The sequence below is a fragment of the Lethenteron reissneri genome, chromosome 72 (assembly GCF_015708825.2).
Source record: "Lethenteron reissneri isolate LAM-NWPU_2019-01 chromosome 72, ASM1570882v1, whole genome shotgun sequence".
In the NCBI taxonomy this organism is placed as follows: Eukaryota; Metazoa; Chordata; class Hyperoartia; order Petromyzontiformes; family Petromyzontidae; genus Lethenteron; species Lethenteron reissneri.
Window position 1 is genome coordinate 2,917,222 of NC_083850.1, and position 17,515 is coordinate 2,934,736.

Genomic DNA, 17,515 nt, shown 5'->3' on the forward strand with positions numbered 1-17,515 from the left:
TCATACTGAATATTGCTATTTGATGCCATTGAGATGGAACATTCATCCAGCAGTGGACAGCTTGATCCTAATACCACCAAAGTGTTATTCAAATAATTTTAATCCCATCTTGATCCTGAACCTTCCATTTCACATATTCCACCCTTGGTTGGCACGTCCATATTACATACATACATTTTACATGCATACATGTTACATACATACATTTTACATGCATACATATTACATACAGACATGTTACATACTCACGAGCATAGTGTGATTCCTATAGGATCACGGTGTGAAGCTAAGAATTCGAATGAGATTCGAATATCACACTTCAATGTACGGTGTTCTATTCTGTAACACTAGCTTATGATGTTATTTTATAGCGTTATAATGTATCGCTCATAGCTTATATTGTTAGAGTTCACAACATTATAGTTTACTATAACACTAGTTTGTAGTGTTATTTTAAAGCGTCGCAATGTATAGCTCATAGTTTAAAGGTTATATTGATAGAGTTTATAATGTTAGAGTAGGCAATGTGAGTTTACAATTTGAGAGTTTGTGTACGTGCCCTGTTCTCGTGGGACCCTATACGAATTTGGAAAAAAATGCTATGATCATGTCTGAGCTGGGATGAGCGACTAATGTTTACTTTGATTAATCATAACTGTGTGTATGTTAGTGCCATCGGGGCTTAGTGAATACTACTCATGAATGAACTTTCGGATATAAATTGAAATCATGTTGGTAGAACAAGTCGCCTGCCTTTTCTAGACGAATTGTTATCTTCAAGTGAGTACGTAAATATTCTGCTAAAATACACAGCATAGGGAAGGCTGCCTTGTTCGGGAGATGTAGTTTGGGTAAGGCGCTGTGGCCGGGTGATGACACGGATTCTGAAACAATGGAGTTAAACACCCGCTGCTTGGCCCCGTCGACAGCAGCGAAGGCTGTCATATACTGCCCCATTTACGAGTTGGCTGTATGATGTGTATAGTTGAAGGTGCTAGGTGTTGTCTTCTTCTAACAGCTTCTAACGTGCGTGTGTTGTCTGTTTTTAGGATTTGCCCATTGATGTAATTCTTTTTATTGCGGCGTTTTTTTGTTGAGTTCTGTCACTTGAGTGTTGCAGTTTGTTTAAGAATTCGTCACGTGAGCGTGGTGTTTTGCTTGTGGGAATTTCGCTTTGTCACAAATTGCGATTGTTATAATAATTGTAACGATTCATAATCTCATGAGTTTATAATGGGTTTGTGCGTGTATTTATATAAATATATTCCGTCTTTTGTTATTTGATGACATCTAGCAGTGAAAATCGTGATTGTAATATGACCATGTTGTAATTGTAATAATTTTTATACGATCCTTGCACGTACACTATACATATATATGAACAGTCTCTATGTAGTATGCATGCATGAGATATATCTGTAATTTGGACGTGCGAACCAATGGTGGGTTATGTGAAATGGAAGGTGCAGGATCAGGATGGGATTAAAATTATTTGAATAACACTTTGGTGGTATTAGGATCAAGCTGCCCACTGCTGGATGAATGTTCCATCTCAATGGCATCAAATAGCAATATTCAGTATGAATATGTTAAATAATCGCACAAACCCAATATTAGCCCGTGAAATAATGAATCGTTACAATTGTAATGACTCCGGACTCAGACTGCAGAGGGTGCTTTTATTTAGCCTTTTTAACGCGGTTTCAGACCCCAGGCGTCACGATATAGCAACGACGACGACGAGACAGCAACCAGCCAACACAGCCCCAAACCTCGTTCCTCCCCCTCTCTCATTCTCGGCGTGAACCTCCGCCCACACTTGGTCTCGCCTTCCCTTCTCGAACTCTCTCTATCTTGTTGTCACCACTTGTCCCTTAGTTGATGCACTGTCTTTACATCACCCACCTCTATGACCTCTAACTGACCCCGCCATGGGCGGAGCAACTTGGGGGATTTTCCTGGTGGCAACTGTAGGCAATACAACCATGCCCTGTCCCCCACTGCCCATGGAAGCACGTGTTCCCGCCGGCCCGAGTTCTTTTCATTAGCGGCTTGCGCTCTGGTGGGGAAAGGTCCTCGTTATGAATCGTTTCGCAACGTTCAGGTCCAGAATACCGAAGTATACCGGGAATCACCTGTACTTAAAAACATGCAAATTGATAACACTAAAAACAATAACACTAAACATTAAACGACAAAAAAAGTATCAACTAGTTTAATAATTTATAGCACCATTTAAATCGCATTAGAAGTATTAAAATCGCACTCTACACATATGTATGTAAATTATCTGTTCGATTGAACCGAGGGTCGGATATGCGAACGGTGGGGGGTACAGGGCAAGAATCGCATTCAAATTTTAGAATAACAATATGGTCGTATTAGCATTTTACTGTGCTTGAATGTATGTTATGTGCAAATGCAAATCGTTAGTCGTAAATGCGAGGGAGGGGTTAAGAGGTGCACGTTTAATCCAGTGTTAACATTTATTTTAGCATCATATTTAAGGACACTGTTGTTGATAAGAATTCGTCTGGACATGTCATGTGACTTGTTCTACTCGATCAACCAAAATTAGTACAATGTCGGTCATACAGGAGTGTGATTTCATTCATGAGTAGTATTCACACAGCCCCGATGACACTAACCTACCTAAAGTTATGGTTAAACAAAGTAATCTTGAGTGACTTAATTCTCAGCTCAGACATGATCATCGCAATCATTTCCAAAGACGTGTGGGGTCCTGCGAGAGCAGGTCCCGACTACAAACAGCTGGGCAGCAGAATCGGAAGTAGCTGCGTCGCCCTCGAAATGTGATGGTGCTGCTGTTGTTGTCGCTGCTGTTGTTGCTGCTGTAATTGCTTCTGTTGTTGTGATATACGCAGGGAAGTGGTGTTCCGTGATGGGATGACGCCTTTGATTAAAGCCTCTGATCAAACTCACCCGATTGACGCCCTTGATCGTCACATTTGATCAACTCTGATATTGTAGACTCTCACATGTTAATCTCTATCATAGTGAAACATAATATTATAACCTATGAACTACAACCTATCCATTGTAACGCTGTAAAAGAATATTACCTATTGGGTTTCACTCCCTCGTCGAGAAGGCCGCTCTCTTCCTTTTCTAAAGTTACATGCAAATTTCTCTGCATTCACTTTAAATCGAGGACAAAGTTTTTCCATTTATTCAAAATAAGCGCACAATTACAAACTGAGATGCACTTACATATTCATGCATGAAGCACAATGGGCACATTACTCTTCGGTATGTTAATAGACATGCGGATTGTGCCTTCAAAAATTAACAATCAAATGCAAATATCCTGAAAGACAAATGATTGGATCCTAGGGGGGGAGATATAAGGCGGCTCAGAAGCAGAGCTCAATGCCATTTCGAGAGGGAACTTGATGAGGTTGGACGCTCGACTCGTCGCTCTGCTGATCGCCCTTCAACCGCGAGACAACGCAGCCTGGCGAGAACAATTGCTGTGTCGACAGTTAGGCGATTTTGCGTCGGGAGAGTTCGTGGCGACATCTTCAGACGGGTTCCAGACATCGATATATATCGTGAATCTCCAAGTAAGTATCTATTTTCGCGGATAAACTCTTAAACGTGTTCGTCGTCAAATTAGCGGGATTTTTTTGCGTCTCGGTTAGACGCGAGTGTCGTTCTTGTTTTAGCAGTTAACAAAATCCAAAACTAAACACGCTAAACATCCTTTCGGCCGAAAGTGTACTTTTGACTTGATAACACGGCTGCTGTTACTACGCTCACATGGAGCAGAGACGCTCTCCACAGCCCAACGCACACGGAGACAAGAAGCCATTCAATTGCTCTGTGTGTGAGAAGTCCTTTTCACGGCCATCACATCTTCAGAGCCACCAGAGAACACACACTGGTGAGAAGCCATTCTTGTGCTCTGTGTGTGGGAAGGTATTTGCACACTCGTCAACTCTTCAAGACCATCAGAGAACACACACGGGCGAGAAGCCATTCCTGTGCCCTGTGTGTGGGAAGACATTTGCACACTCGTCAACTCTTTAAGACCATCAGAGAACACACACGGGCGAGAAGCCATTCCTGTGCCCTGTGTGTGGGAAGGCATTTGCACACTCGTCAACTCTTCAAGACCATCAGAGAACACACACGGGCGAGAAGCCATTCCTGTGCCCTGTGTGTGGGAAGGCATTTGCACAGTCATCATATCTTCAGATTCATCAGAGAACACACACGGGCTAGAAGCCATTCCTGTGCCCTGTGTGTGGGAAGACATTTGCACATTCATCACATCTTCAGAGTCACAAGAAAACACACACGGGCGAGAAGCCATTCCTGTGTTCTGTGTGTGGGAAGACATTTGCACAGTCGTCAAATCTTCAAGCTCATCAGAAAACACACACGGGCGAGAAGCCATTCCTGTGCCCTGTGTGTGGGAAGTCATTTTCACAGTCATCAAAACGGAAGAGGCATCAGAAGGTCCACGATGATAGGAAGCTGAAATCAAAAGGTGAAATTCAAGGTACTGCAATGAATCCTGAAGATAATTCCACCTTCGATCCCATGCAGTTGGATCCCGAGAGATGGCTGGATGTAATGGAGTGGCTCGTGGATCAACCCGAGAGCTAGCGGTGACTGAAATATAATGTTGCATGCGGTTGTACCTATTAAGCTGTCTTGAGTATTTTGCGTGTAATTCTGATCCTTTAGTTTTACAGTTCCTTTGAGAGTTTATTGACGTGCAGGTAGTGATTACTTGGTGAAGTGGTGTGATGAGCAGTGGTTGTGAGATGGTTCAATTCCAGACAATATTGTTGTGTTTAAGTCTTCCTGTTGAGCTAAAGTTGGAATGCATTTGTAGTTAGATCTTTACTAAACATTTTTTTTTTACGTTTTTTTTTCAAGTATAAAGCTTTTTTTGGTTGGTAATAATCGACTTTAGGATGTACATTGATGACGCGTTCGTTGGACTTCAACATAGACGAACAGTGAACAAACGTGGTGAACTAATAAGGAAATCATGGGGAATTATACTTTAACGCTTTGGTATTCCTGGAACGGAAATGGTTTGCATTGTACTGTAACTGTTTGAGCATATGACATAATAAATATTCCATTCGAGTTTTGACGTAAAAGTGATTGCAAATGAATAAAAACGTATTTTAACAAATGTGTGTCCGTTTATTTATTTTATAATGTTTATAGCAAAAACGTGTTTTAAGCGAGTTTTAGGTGGAGGATCGTCGTCACACAAATCTGCCCTTAACCGGCAGCATCTTGGCTGTCTCTCCATTAACATGTGTCCCTGGAGGGGAAAGGTCCCCATTATAAATCTATTGGCAACGTTCGTAATTATAATCGCATAATAATAATTATAATCGCACTGTGATAATCTTAGAATCATACTGTGACCATATGCATGTTAAGTGAATGCGAACCGGGGGTAGGATATGCAAGATTTGAATCTCATTACAATTATTAAAATCCCACGTTAGTCGTATTAGAATAAAACTGTCCACTGTTGGATGAATGTCATGTTAATTGAATAAAATAGCTATATACGGTATGTAAACAGATAAAGTGTATAACAATCACATATTATAACATAATTGCATTTCATATGATGTGAAAAAACTACGTTCATTTAAAAAAACTGAGAATTTCGTGTATAATAGTGTACGTGCAAGCGAACTGTGCTCGTATGCATGTAATATGCATCTATGGCCTTTGGACATGCGAACCGGTGGTCGGATATGCGAATTGGGGGGTGCAGGATTATGATCGGATAAAAATGATTAGAATAACACTATAATAGTATTAGAATTACACTGAGCTAGAATGTATGTTATATGTTGATGCACATCGGGAGTCGTAAATGCGGCCTGGGTGGTGCCAGATTTAGAATCGCATCAAAATTATTAAAATCGCACCATGGTCGTATTAGAATCAAGCTGCCCACTGCTGGTAGAATGTTCCATCTCAATGGAACCGAATAGCAATATACATCTTCTTGGTTCTTTTGGTAAAGTCACGTAGAAGGGAAGTAATAAAATAATAAAAATAAAACATAATAAAATAATTCTCACGACGTTTCGGCCACAACGCAAGCAGCCGTCCTCAGGTGGAGAACAGGTCCGTCAAGTAGACAGAGTCTGAATGTCACGCTCCAGGCTTGGAGCGACTATTTATGCTGCTGCGATGGAGGGGCGAAGAGCGTCTTGACAAAATAATTTGCATATCAAGAGGAGTTTAGCATATTTATGGGAAATGCAGATATGCGATTAGCACTACTTGTGAAATGCGTAGGAGGTTTGGCGAGGGGTTTAAAGTCATTATGCCCGTGCATTATGCAGGATTAGCAGCATCAAAGGGAGGGAGTAAGGTCAGAATTAATAATATACAGCATTGATATTGGGCGTGGAGCCTACAAGCGCAACCTTGCGCATTTTGACCTGGTTCTCGACGCCCGTCCCGCGCCCATGGTGAAATCTTGTGCATTTCGGGGCGTCAAGGGCTCGCACCACAGCCTTGAAGGATTAGGCAGGTCCCTGACTTCTTTTGAAGAATATGACCAGGCTCCAGGCACCGGTACCTCGAACGTGGCGGATCCGTGAGGCACCCCGGGCATCAGGGGCTCAGAAACTGTGGGCGCCACAACACATTTCCTTTGGAAATACGGTTTCCGTTGCCGAGCGCCCCACCACGTCGGACACACCAGACTTGGGCTGTACAGGACATGGGGATGAGCTGTCTGGGTGGGGACGGACATAAGTCTTGAGGCGGGATGGGTGGACGAACCAACGGCGACGCCCTATCTGTATTCATACACACTGCAGCCGTTTCACCTCTATGACTTCAGCTGTATCATTATAAACGATATCACTCAACATTAAATGACTATAAACTGGTTTTCTAATTCATTACACCATAAACGGAGGTACGGTATTCAAATCTCATTAGAAGTATTATAATCGCACTCTGCTCATATGTATGTAAAGCGAACGTTCCATCGAACCGGGGGTTGGATATGCAAACTGGGGTGGGGTGCAGGGTTAGAATCGAATTCAAATTCCTAGAATAACAATATTGTCGTATTAGCATTTTACTGTGCTTGACTGTATGTTAAGTGTAAATGCAAATTGTTAGTCGTAAATGCGAGGCAGAGGTTAAGAGGTGCATGTTTAATCCAGTGTTAACGTTTATTTTAGCATCAAATTTAAGGACAATATTGGAAATAAAAGTTCGTCTGCACGTGCCTTGTTCGTCTCGATCAACCAAAATTAGTACAATGTCGGTCATAAAGGAGTACGAGTTCTTTCATGAATAGTATTCGCTGAGCCCCCAGATACTAACCTACACACAGTCATGGTTAAACAAAGTAACGTTTAGTCACTTAATTCTCAGCTCAGACATGATCATCGCAATCATTTCCAAAGATTTGTGGGGTCCCGCGAGAGCAGGGCCTGGCTACAAATAGTCGAGCAGCAGAAACAGCAGAATCAGAAGTAGTTGCGTCGCCCTCAAAATGTGTTGTTGCTGCTGCTGTTATTGTTGCTGCTGTAGTTACTTCTGTTGCTGTTATATATTGGGTGGTGGCTCATTTACTCATCACCACCCATAATCATCAGCATCAACACCCATTATCATCACCAATCATCATTATCACTATCAACTCACCATCACCAACCATCGTCACCACCACCACCACCCAACCATCACAACCAACATTCATCATAACCACCACCAATCATCCATCATCATCAACACCCATAATCACAACAACCCATCATCATCACCACCCATCATCATAACCTCACCAATCATTACCACCACCCATGATCATTACTACCACCCATCATAATCACTACACATTATCATCACCAACCATCATCATTACCACCCTTCATAATCACCACCCATCATCATCACCACCATCCATTATCAAGAAACAGCATCATCACCACCCATCATAAATTAACAAATACACACAGCTACAAACATAGATATGTAACCTGACACAGACATAGATAACAGACACACACAAATAAACAATCTCATTAACAACTTAATCATAAAAAGCCCATATTACCACTGCCAGGATAGGTGCACACAGACAAATCCTTTACACAATAATAATTTACATGGAACTCAAATTCACACTTAGTACAACCACCTCACTCACTTAAATATAACTACAGACCAAAAACTCTTAATAAAAAACCTGAATTTAAAAGTAAATAAACCAATGGGATGGTGTTTATACGCTTGAAATGTAATTAATGAAATGCAAGTTAATAATTCCTATTAAACAAAAAATAACTACGAAACAGTATGAAGCCTGAGGCCTAGGTATATGCCAGGCCTGATGGCCAGGCATCGCTTCAGTCCTCGCCGCAGTAACGGCGACATCAAAGACAGCACAAAGCGAGGGGGCAAATGTTTAATGTCGAACCGAGGGCTCTGCTGTTTCCGGTGACGCACACCACCCGCACTGCACCACGTGGTGCGCCCGCCAAGCGCGTGGGGGCGGAGCCTCGCTGTAGTGACGTCACCTCTGTTACGTCATAGCCACGCCTCCACCCGCAGTCGAGAGGAATGCACACGAGTGAGCAGCAGCAGAAGAAGCCTTTGCAGAGCGAATCGTCAACGAGGTGAGCGTCCCTGTTGACGATGTGTGTTGTTTATTTTTACTGCACGTTTTGACTACAAACTAAAGCTTCATTATTTTTGTGTATGTTGCTATTTGGATTTTCTGCAACCAAATTAGGACTATTAGTTAGATTACTTGGCATGCTCTGATATGTTGCTGTTACTGTCATTGTTTAGACCCAAAGCAAGTTAACATTTAAAACGTTCATAACTAACCTGTTTAAATCTCATGTAATATGATTAACATGTCTATAATTATTGTGTTCTGATTGCCTGCATAATTATGCCCTGCATTGCATGTATTGAATGTTATCCAACACGGGGGAGGAGTCTGCCTTTTAGTTCAGACCCGAGCTGCTGCCATAGACGTCTCCTATCTGTGATGTCACAGCCACATGGGCGGTACCTCTGACATCAAGTGACCTACGACGTCATTCTCGGGTTATAACAAATGATTTAAGTATGGTCATTTGACCCCAATGACCTACAAGACATAGGGGGGCCTTTATCAAACAGTCGATTAATACAAATGGGCTGTGCATCAACATGCTTGTCTGGATTAGAGGTTAAACATCACGGTTTTGTCTGGCGATTATGTTTAATGCAATAGGCAGTTGGAATAAACATGTTCGCGTGGGTGGATGAGTGAGTGATCTGACGCACGCGTGAGTGGGCAAACAAGCGAGTGAGTGGACTTGTAAAACAAACGGCACGAAAGTGATTTGATTAGTACAGCGAGTGATCAAATTTGTAATAATTGAGAGGATGAGTGATTCAAAAGGCTGATAAATCTGAGCGTTTTTACAACCTCCCCAGGCCCTCCAACATCAAACAGAAACTATTCCTTCCCAACAACATGGACAGACAACGCAAGTGGGCTGAGATCTTGGAGGACTATGATGGTAAGTCCCAAATACCTTATGCTCTCATACTCTGATGGTGCATTGTCTTTGAGTTGTGCGCCTTTTGGCGTCATCTGGTCCAACCCATGTGAGACTAGGCTCTAAGGAAAGCTGTCTCGGGTGTGGACCAATCAACTTCAAGGACAGTGCACATTATCAGATTTATGTCTTTTGTTTGTATTATGACTGAAGGTATTGTGGTCTATGCAAACATGACTCCTTGTAAAAAGGTGTCAGTTGTGTTGCCAGATAGAAGGGTAAAAAAACAATTATCCCAAATACCTGCAGCACGTGGTTTTTATGCAGAGGAGGCAGCTCCCTGATTAATTATTTTTAGTGGACGTGGCTTGGTGGTGATGGGAAGAGGTAAACGGTCAAGGGTGGCAGACAACATGGATTTAGAGCTGCGTTTCAGCCATATTGGTTTAATTTGGGGTCTCAACTTTATGAAATTGATGATCTCAACATGCTTACAAAAATATTACTTGTAATGTTTTACTGCCATGTGACTAATGTTTCTCAACAGCAGGTCATGTTATGTGTTAAGAGGTAATTACAAGAATCTCAGAATTAGTTGTGTGAATATCCACGTGCTTCGTTCTCTAATACATGACTCGTCCTTTGAATTAATTTTGTTTTCCGTAGCCCGGGAGTCATGGCGCCAGTCGACCACGTGGGGGGACATTATGGATGAAGTGGACCCTTTCCCAGGCCAAAGCTATGAAAATCGTTCCCCAAAGGTGTGTATGGGGTCTATGGGAGTCAAACACCACATTCTCTCCACACTCCCACACCATTGCACCAAAACATTGCTACACCTCACATCACCACACCATCTCTTCACATCACCTTTCTCATCACACCACACCACCACCAACTCAATACAATATACTCTTAGGTTTTTTCGGTAAAGTCACGTATGTGACTCTTTCTTAGGTTTTTTCGGTAAAGTCACATACGTGAGTATGAATGCTTGCAGTCACGAAAGCTTCAAATCGAGAATCAATACAATATCATAGAGCCTCATAAAGCGTCAATACCATCACAAGGCACCGTCTCTCCAGAACATTCCACAATTTCACCTCTCCGTATCACAACACCATCTCCCAACACCATCACTCCATCTCTCCACCATCACGTCATGCCATATCCCACTCGTGCAGGCAAATGAAGTCGCCATTCATTACCAATGAAGACAGAATGATATCATGCAATCTCATGAATTATGTCTGTGAGCTGATTGGAAGTTGCCATTCCAGTTACCCATTATGGGTGCTGCAATAAAATTTGTCCAGATTATGGGCATCCAGATCTTTACAATAGAACATTCTGTGGAAACTATTGCCCGTGATGATTGTTGCCAACAATCGCCATGAAATCGTTGTAGACTATCACTGCATTAAGTGCGTTTATTGAATTTGTGAGAATATGAGGATGTAACATGTATTTTGATAACATTAGGTGATGGTGTATATTCATACGTTTGCTAGCATGTTTGCATGAGTTAATGTGCATGTTTGCATCCGTACATAGATGTGCCAGTATGCATTTTTGTTTGTCTATGTGCCCGTCCATGTTTGTGTGCCTGCGAGAATGGATTTTGTCCTGAGTGTGCATGTCTGAATGGTCATGTGCTTATCTTCGCGTGAACAGAGGAGCATTGGGGAGGTGAATAACTTCAGCGGAGTGAAGCGTCTCCAGGAGGACAAGCGCCTTGCGAAGGAGAAATGCACAATGGAAGAGAAGCGCCCCAATGAGGTGAAGCGCCTCGCCAAGGTGAAGCACCAAACGGAGCAGAAGTGCCTTCGAAATAATATCCTCAAAGACGTGAAACGCGTCATGGAAAAGCGCCTCCTTGAAGAAACGCGCTTCATGGAGGAGAAGCGCCTTCGCGAGGTGAAGCGTCTCAAGGAGAAGCATCTGGAGGAAGAGAAGCGTCTCATAGATGTGAAGCGGGTCGAGGAAGAGAAGCGCCTCATGGAGGAGAAGCGGGTGGAAGAAGAGAAGCGCCTTGTCGAGGAGCAGCGCCTCATTGAGGTGCAGCGAGTCGAGGAAGAGAAGCGCCTCATGGAGGAGAATCGCCTCTTTGAGGTGAAGCGTCTGATAGAGCTGAAGCGTCTCGAGAAGAAGAATAAGCGACTTGAGGAGAGGCGCTTTCGCAAGGTGAAGCTCCTCGAGGAGAAACGTCTCATTCAGGAGAAGCGCCTCGTTGAGGTGAAGCGTCAAGAGGAGGAGGAGCACTTGATGGAGGAGAAGCGTCTTGTGGAGCAAAAGCGCCTCGCCAAGATCGAGCGACAATGGCTCCAGACCGCTACCACCGCCACCGCCACCACCACCACGTCCTCCAATCCTGTGTGGGGCCCAATAGCTCCGAGCTTTGGAGAAGAGGGCTTCCAAGAAGACATAGCAAACTCCGGAGTCGCTGAGCCACGGTAAACCACTCTGCGTGTGCGCCCTGTGTGTTTATTTTTGTTATTTATTGCCATGCTTCTCACGCAGCATCAGCCTTACTCGGTCTCAAGACTTTTTTTCAGGAGGATCCTGCCAAGTTTGCTCGCATTTTTCAAGAAAGTTGCTACTTTTTGATTTAAAGCTTTGTGGTGGCAGGTCCACCGCCCAGTAGGGGTGGTGGCGGTGGTCGTGCATCGGTGCCGACCGTGACCACTATCACCACACTACCCACCCACCCCGTGATACTCGCTACACACACCACACGGTTCCCCAGAGAGACGGTGCAACGTTCAGGTCCAGAATACCGAAGTATACCGGGAATCACCTGTACTTAAAAACACGTAAATTGATAACACTATAAACAACATTAAACGACAAAAAAAAGCTACCAACTGGTTAATTGTCCGTTCAATCGAACCGACGGTCGGATATGTGAACTGTGGGGGTCGAGGGTAAGAATGGCATTCAAATTTTAGAATGACAATTTGGTCGTTTTAGCAAATTACTGTACTTGAATGTATGTTATGTGCAAATGCAAATTGTTAGTCGTAAATGCGAGGGAGGGGTTAAGAGGTGCACGTTTAATCCAGTGTTAACATTTATTTTAGCATCATATTTAAGGACACTGTTGTTGATAAGAATTCGTCTGGACATGTTATGTGCCTTGTTCTACTCGATCAACCAAAATTAGTACAATGTCGGTCACACAGGAGTGTGATTTCATTCATGAGTAGTATTCACAGAGCCCCGATGACACTAACCTACCTAAAGTTATGGTTAAAAAAGTAATCTTGAGTGACTTAATTCTGAGCTCAGACATGATCATCGCAATCATTTCCAAAGACGTGTGGGGTCCTGCGAGAGCAGGTCCCGACTACAAACAGCTGGGCAGCAGAATCGGAAGTAGCTGCGTTGCCCTCGAAATGTGATGTTGCTGCTGTTGTTGCTGCTGTAGTTGCTTCTGTTGCTGTAATAATCGCAGAGAGGTGGTGTTCCGTGATGGGATGACGCCTTTGATTAAAGCCTCTGTTCAAACTCACCCGATTGACGCCCTTGATCGTCGCATTTTATCAACTCTGATATTGTAGACTCTCACATGTTAAGCTCTATCATAGTGAAACATAATATTATAACCTATGAACTACAACCTATCCATTGTAAAGCTGTAAAAGAATATTACCTATTGGGTTTCACTCCCTCGTCGAGAAGGCCGCTCTCTTCCTTTTCTAAAGTTACATGCTAATTTCTTTGCATTCACTTTAAATCGAGGACAACGTTTTTCCATTTATTCAAAATAAGCGCACAATTACACACTGAGATGCACTTACATATTCATGCATGAAGTACAATGGGCACATTACCCTTCGGTATGTTAATAGACATGCGGATTGTACCTTCCAAAATTAACAATCGAATGCAAATATCCTGAAAGACAAAGGATTGGATCCTAGGGGGGGAGTTATAAGGCGGCTCAGAAGCAGAGCTCAATGCCATTTCGAGAGGGAACTTGATGAGGTTGGACGCTCGACTCGTCGCCTCACTGATCGCCCTTCAACCGCGAGACAACGCAGCCTGGCGAGCACAATTGCTGTGTCGACAGTTAGGCGACTTTGCGTCGGGAGAGTTCGTGGCGACATCTTCAGACGGGTTCCAGACATCGATATACCGTGAATCTCCAAGTAAGTGTCTATTTTCGCGGAACGTGTTCGTCGTCAAATTAGCGGGATTTTTTGCGTCTCGGTTAGACGCGAGTGTCGTTCTTGTTTTAGCAGTTAACAAAATCTAAAACTCAACGCTAAACATCCTTGCGGCCGATAGCGTACTTTTGACTCGATAACAGCGCTGCTGTTACTACGCTCACATGGAGCAGAGACGCTCTCCACAGCCCCACGCACACGGGGGCAAGAAGCCATTCAATTGCTCTGTGTGTGAGAAGTCCTTTTCACGGCCATCACATCTTCAGAGTCATCAGAGAACACACACGGGCGAGAAGCCATTCCTGTGCCCTGTGTGTGGGAAGACATTTGCACACTCATCAACTCTTCAAACTCACCAGAAAACACACACGGGCGAGAAGCCATTCTTGTGCTCTGTGTGTGGGGAGGCATTTTCACAGTCATCAAACATGAACAGGCATCAAAAGGTCCACAATGATAGGAAACTGAAATCAAAAGCTGAAATTCAAGGTGCTGCAATGAGTCCTGAAGAAGTTTCCACCTTCGATCCCATGCAGTTGGATCCCGAGAGATGGCTGGATGTAATGGAGTGGCTCGAGGATCAACCCGAGAGCTCGGGGTGACTGAAATATAATGTTGCATGTAGTTATACCTATTAAGCTGTCTTGAGTACTTTTGTGTGTAATTCTGACCCTTTAGTTTTACAGTTCGTTTGAGAGTTTCTTGACGTGCAGGTGGTGATTTTTGATTTTCTCGGATTTAAGTCTTCCTGTTGAGCTAAAGTTGGAATGCATATGTAGTTAGATCTTTACTCAACATTTTAAACTGTTTTTTTTTTTCAAGTATAAAGCTTTTTTTGGATGGTAATAATCTGCTTTGGTATGTACATTGATGACGCGTTCGTTGGATATATGGCCTTGACTTCAACATAGACGCACAGTGAACAAACGTGGTGAACTAATAAGGGCATCATGGGTAATGATACTTTAACGCTTTGGTATTCCTGGAACGGAAATGGTTTGCATTGTACTGGAAATGTGTGAACATAGGACATAATACATATTCGGTTTTAGATTTAACGTAATTTTTTTTGCAGATTAATAAAAACGTATTTTAACAAATGTTTGTCCGTTTATTTATTTTACAATGTTCATAGCAAAAACGTGTTTTAAGCGAGTTTCAGGTGGAGGATCTTCGTCACACAAATCTGCCCTTAACCGGCAGCATCTTGGCTGTCTCTCCACTAACATGTGTCCCTGGAGGGGAAAGGTCCCCATGACAAATCTATTCGCAACGTTAAGGTCCCTAATCATCAAGTATGACATGTGAACTGTAACACTATCAACGATAACAAAAATCATTAAAATACAATAATCTATTAACTAGTTTCATCATTTATAACACCAAAAACAGAGGTACGGTATTATTAGTTTTGAACAAAATAAATGGAGGTTCGTGATTATAATCGCATAATAATAATTATAATCGCACTGTGATAATGTTAGAATCACACTTTGGCCATATGCATGCTAAGTGAATGCGAACCGGGGGTAGTATTTGCAAGATTTGAATCTCATTACAATTATTAAAATCCCACTGTAGTCGTATTAGAATCAAACTGTCCACTGTTGGATGAATGTCATGTGAATGTAATCGAATATCTATAAACGGTATGTAAACATATAAAGTGTATAACAATCACATATTATAACATAATTACATTTCATATGATTTGAAAAACATACGTTCATTTAAAAAAAAACTGAGAATTTCTTGGACCTTGTGTGGAGATGGAGCACAGTGGATCGGATCGTCTCCGCTGCTGTTGACGGGGTCAAGCAGCGAATGTTTAACTCCAGTCACAGCGCCTTACACAAACTACATCTCCCCAACAAGGCAGCCTTCCCTCTGCTGTGTATTTTAGCCGTATATTTGAGGACGATATTGAAGATAACATTTCGTCAAGAAAATGCAAGATTACAATGTCTTTCATAAAGGAGAATGAGTTCATTCATGAGTAGTATTCGCTAAGCCCAGATGGCACTAACCTGCACTCAATTTTGTTGAAACAAAGTAAACAGTCGCACATCACCACACAATCTCTTTACATCACCACCAACTCGATACAATATACTCTCAGGTTGTTTCAGTAAAGTCATGTATGTGACTCTTTCTTAGTTTTTTTCGGTAAAGTGGCATACGTGAGTATGAATCATTGCAGTCACGAAAGCTTCAAATCGAGAATCAATACAATATCATAGAGCCTCATAAAGCGTCAATACCATCACAAGGCACCGTCTCTCCAGAACATTCCACAATTTCACCTCTCCGTATCACAACACCATCTCCCAACACCATCACTCCATCTCTCCACCATCACGTCATGCCATATCCCACTCGTGCAGGCAAATGAAGTCGCCATTCATTACCAATGAAGACAGAATGATATCAGGCAATCTCATGAATTATGTCTGTGAGCTGATTGGAAGTTGCCATTCCAGTTGCCCATTATGGGTGCTGCAATAAAATGTGTCCAGATTATGGGCATCCAGATCTTTACAATAGAACATTCTGTGGAAACTATTGCCCGTGATGATTGTTGCCAACAATCGTCATGAAATCGTTGTAGACTATCACTGCATTAAGTGCGTGTATTGGATTTGTGAGAATATGAGGATATAACATGTATTTTGATAACATTAGGTGATGGTGTATATTCATACGTTTGCTAGCATGTTTTCATGAGTTAATGTGCATTATTGCATCCGTACATAGATGTGCCAGTATGCATTTTTGTTTGTCTATGTGCCCGTCTATGTTTGTGTGCCTGCGAGAATATATTTTGTCCTGAGTGCGCATGTCTGAATGGTCATGTGCTTATCTTCGCGTGAACAGAGGAGCATTGGGGAGGTGAAGAACTTCCGCGGAGTGAAGCGTCTCCAGGAGGACAAGCGTCTTGCGAAGTTGAAATGCCCAATGGAAGAGAAGCGCCCCAATGAGGAGAAGCGCCTCGCCAAGTTGAAGCACCAAACGGAGCAGAAGTGCCTTCGAAACAATATCCTCAACGACGTGAAACGCGTCATGGAAAAGCGCCTCCTTGAAGAGACGCGCTTCATAGAGGAGAAGCGCCTTCGCGAGGTGAAGCGTCTCAAGGAGAAGCATCTGGAGGAAGAGAAGCGCCTCATAGATGTGAAGCGGGTCAAGGAAGAGAAGCGCCTCATGGAGGAGAAGCGGGTGGAAGAAGAGAAGCGCCTTGTCGAGGAGCAGCGCCTCATTGAGGTGCAGCGGGTCGAGGAAGAGAAGCACCTCATGGAGGAGAATCGCCTCTTTGAGGTGAAGCTTCTCATAGAGCTGAAGCGTCTCGAGAAGAAGAAGAAGCGTCTTGAGGAGAGGCGCTTTCGCAAGGTGAAGCTCCTCGAGGAGAAACGTCTCATGCAGGAGAAGCGCCTCGTTGAAGTGAAGCATCAAGAGGAGGAGGAGCACTTGATGGAGGAGAAGCGTCTTGTGGAGCAAAAGCGCCTCGAGGAGGAGGAGCGCCTCGCCAAGATCGAGCGACAATGGCTCCAGACCGATACCACCAGCAGCAGCACCACTACCACTGACACCACCGCCGCCACCACCGCCACCACGTCCTCCAATCCTGTGTGGGGCCCAATAGCTCCGAGCTTTGGAGAAGAGGGCTTCCAAGAAGATAAAGCAAACTCCGGAGTCGCTGAGCCACGGTAAACCACTCTGCGTGTGTGCCCTGTGTGTTTATTTTTGTTATTTATTGCCATGCTTCTCACGCAGCATCAGCCTAACTCGGTCTCAAGACTTTTTTTCAGGAGGATCCTG

The 17,515-nt window shown here is 43.2% G+C and overlaps 1 pseudogene; it reads left to right on the forward strand.

The window, feature by feature from the left end:
• The window catches only part of LOC133361323 (zinc finger protein 721-like), a 104,747-nt pseudogene that overhangs the window by 65,200 nt on the left and 22,032 nt on the right, over positions 1-17,515 (forward strand).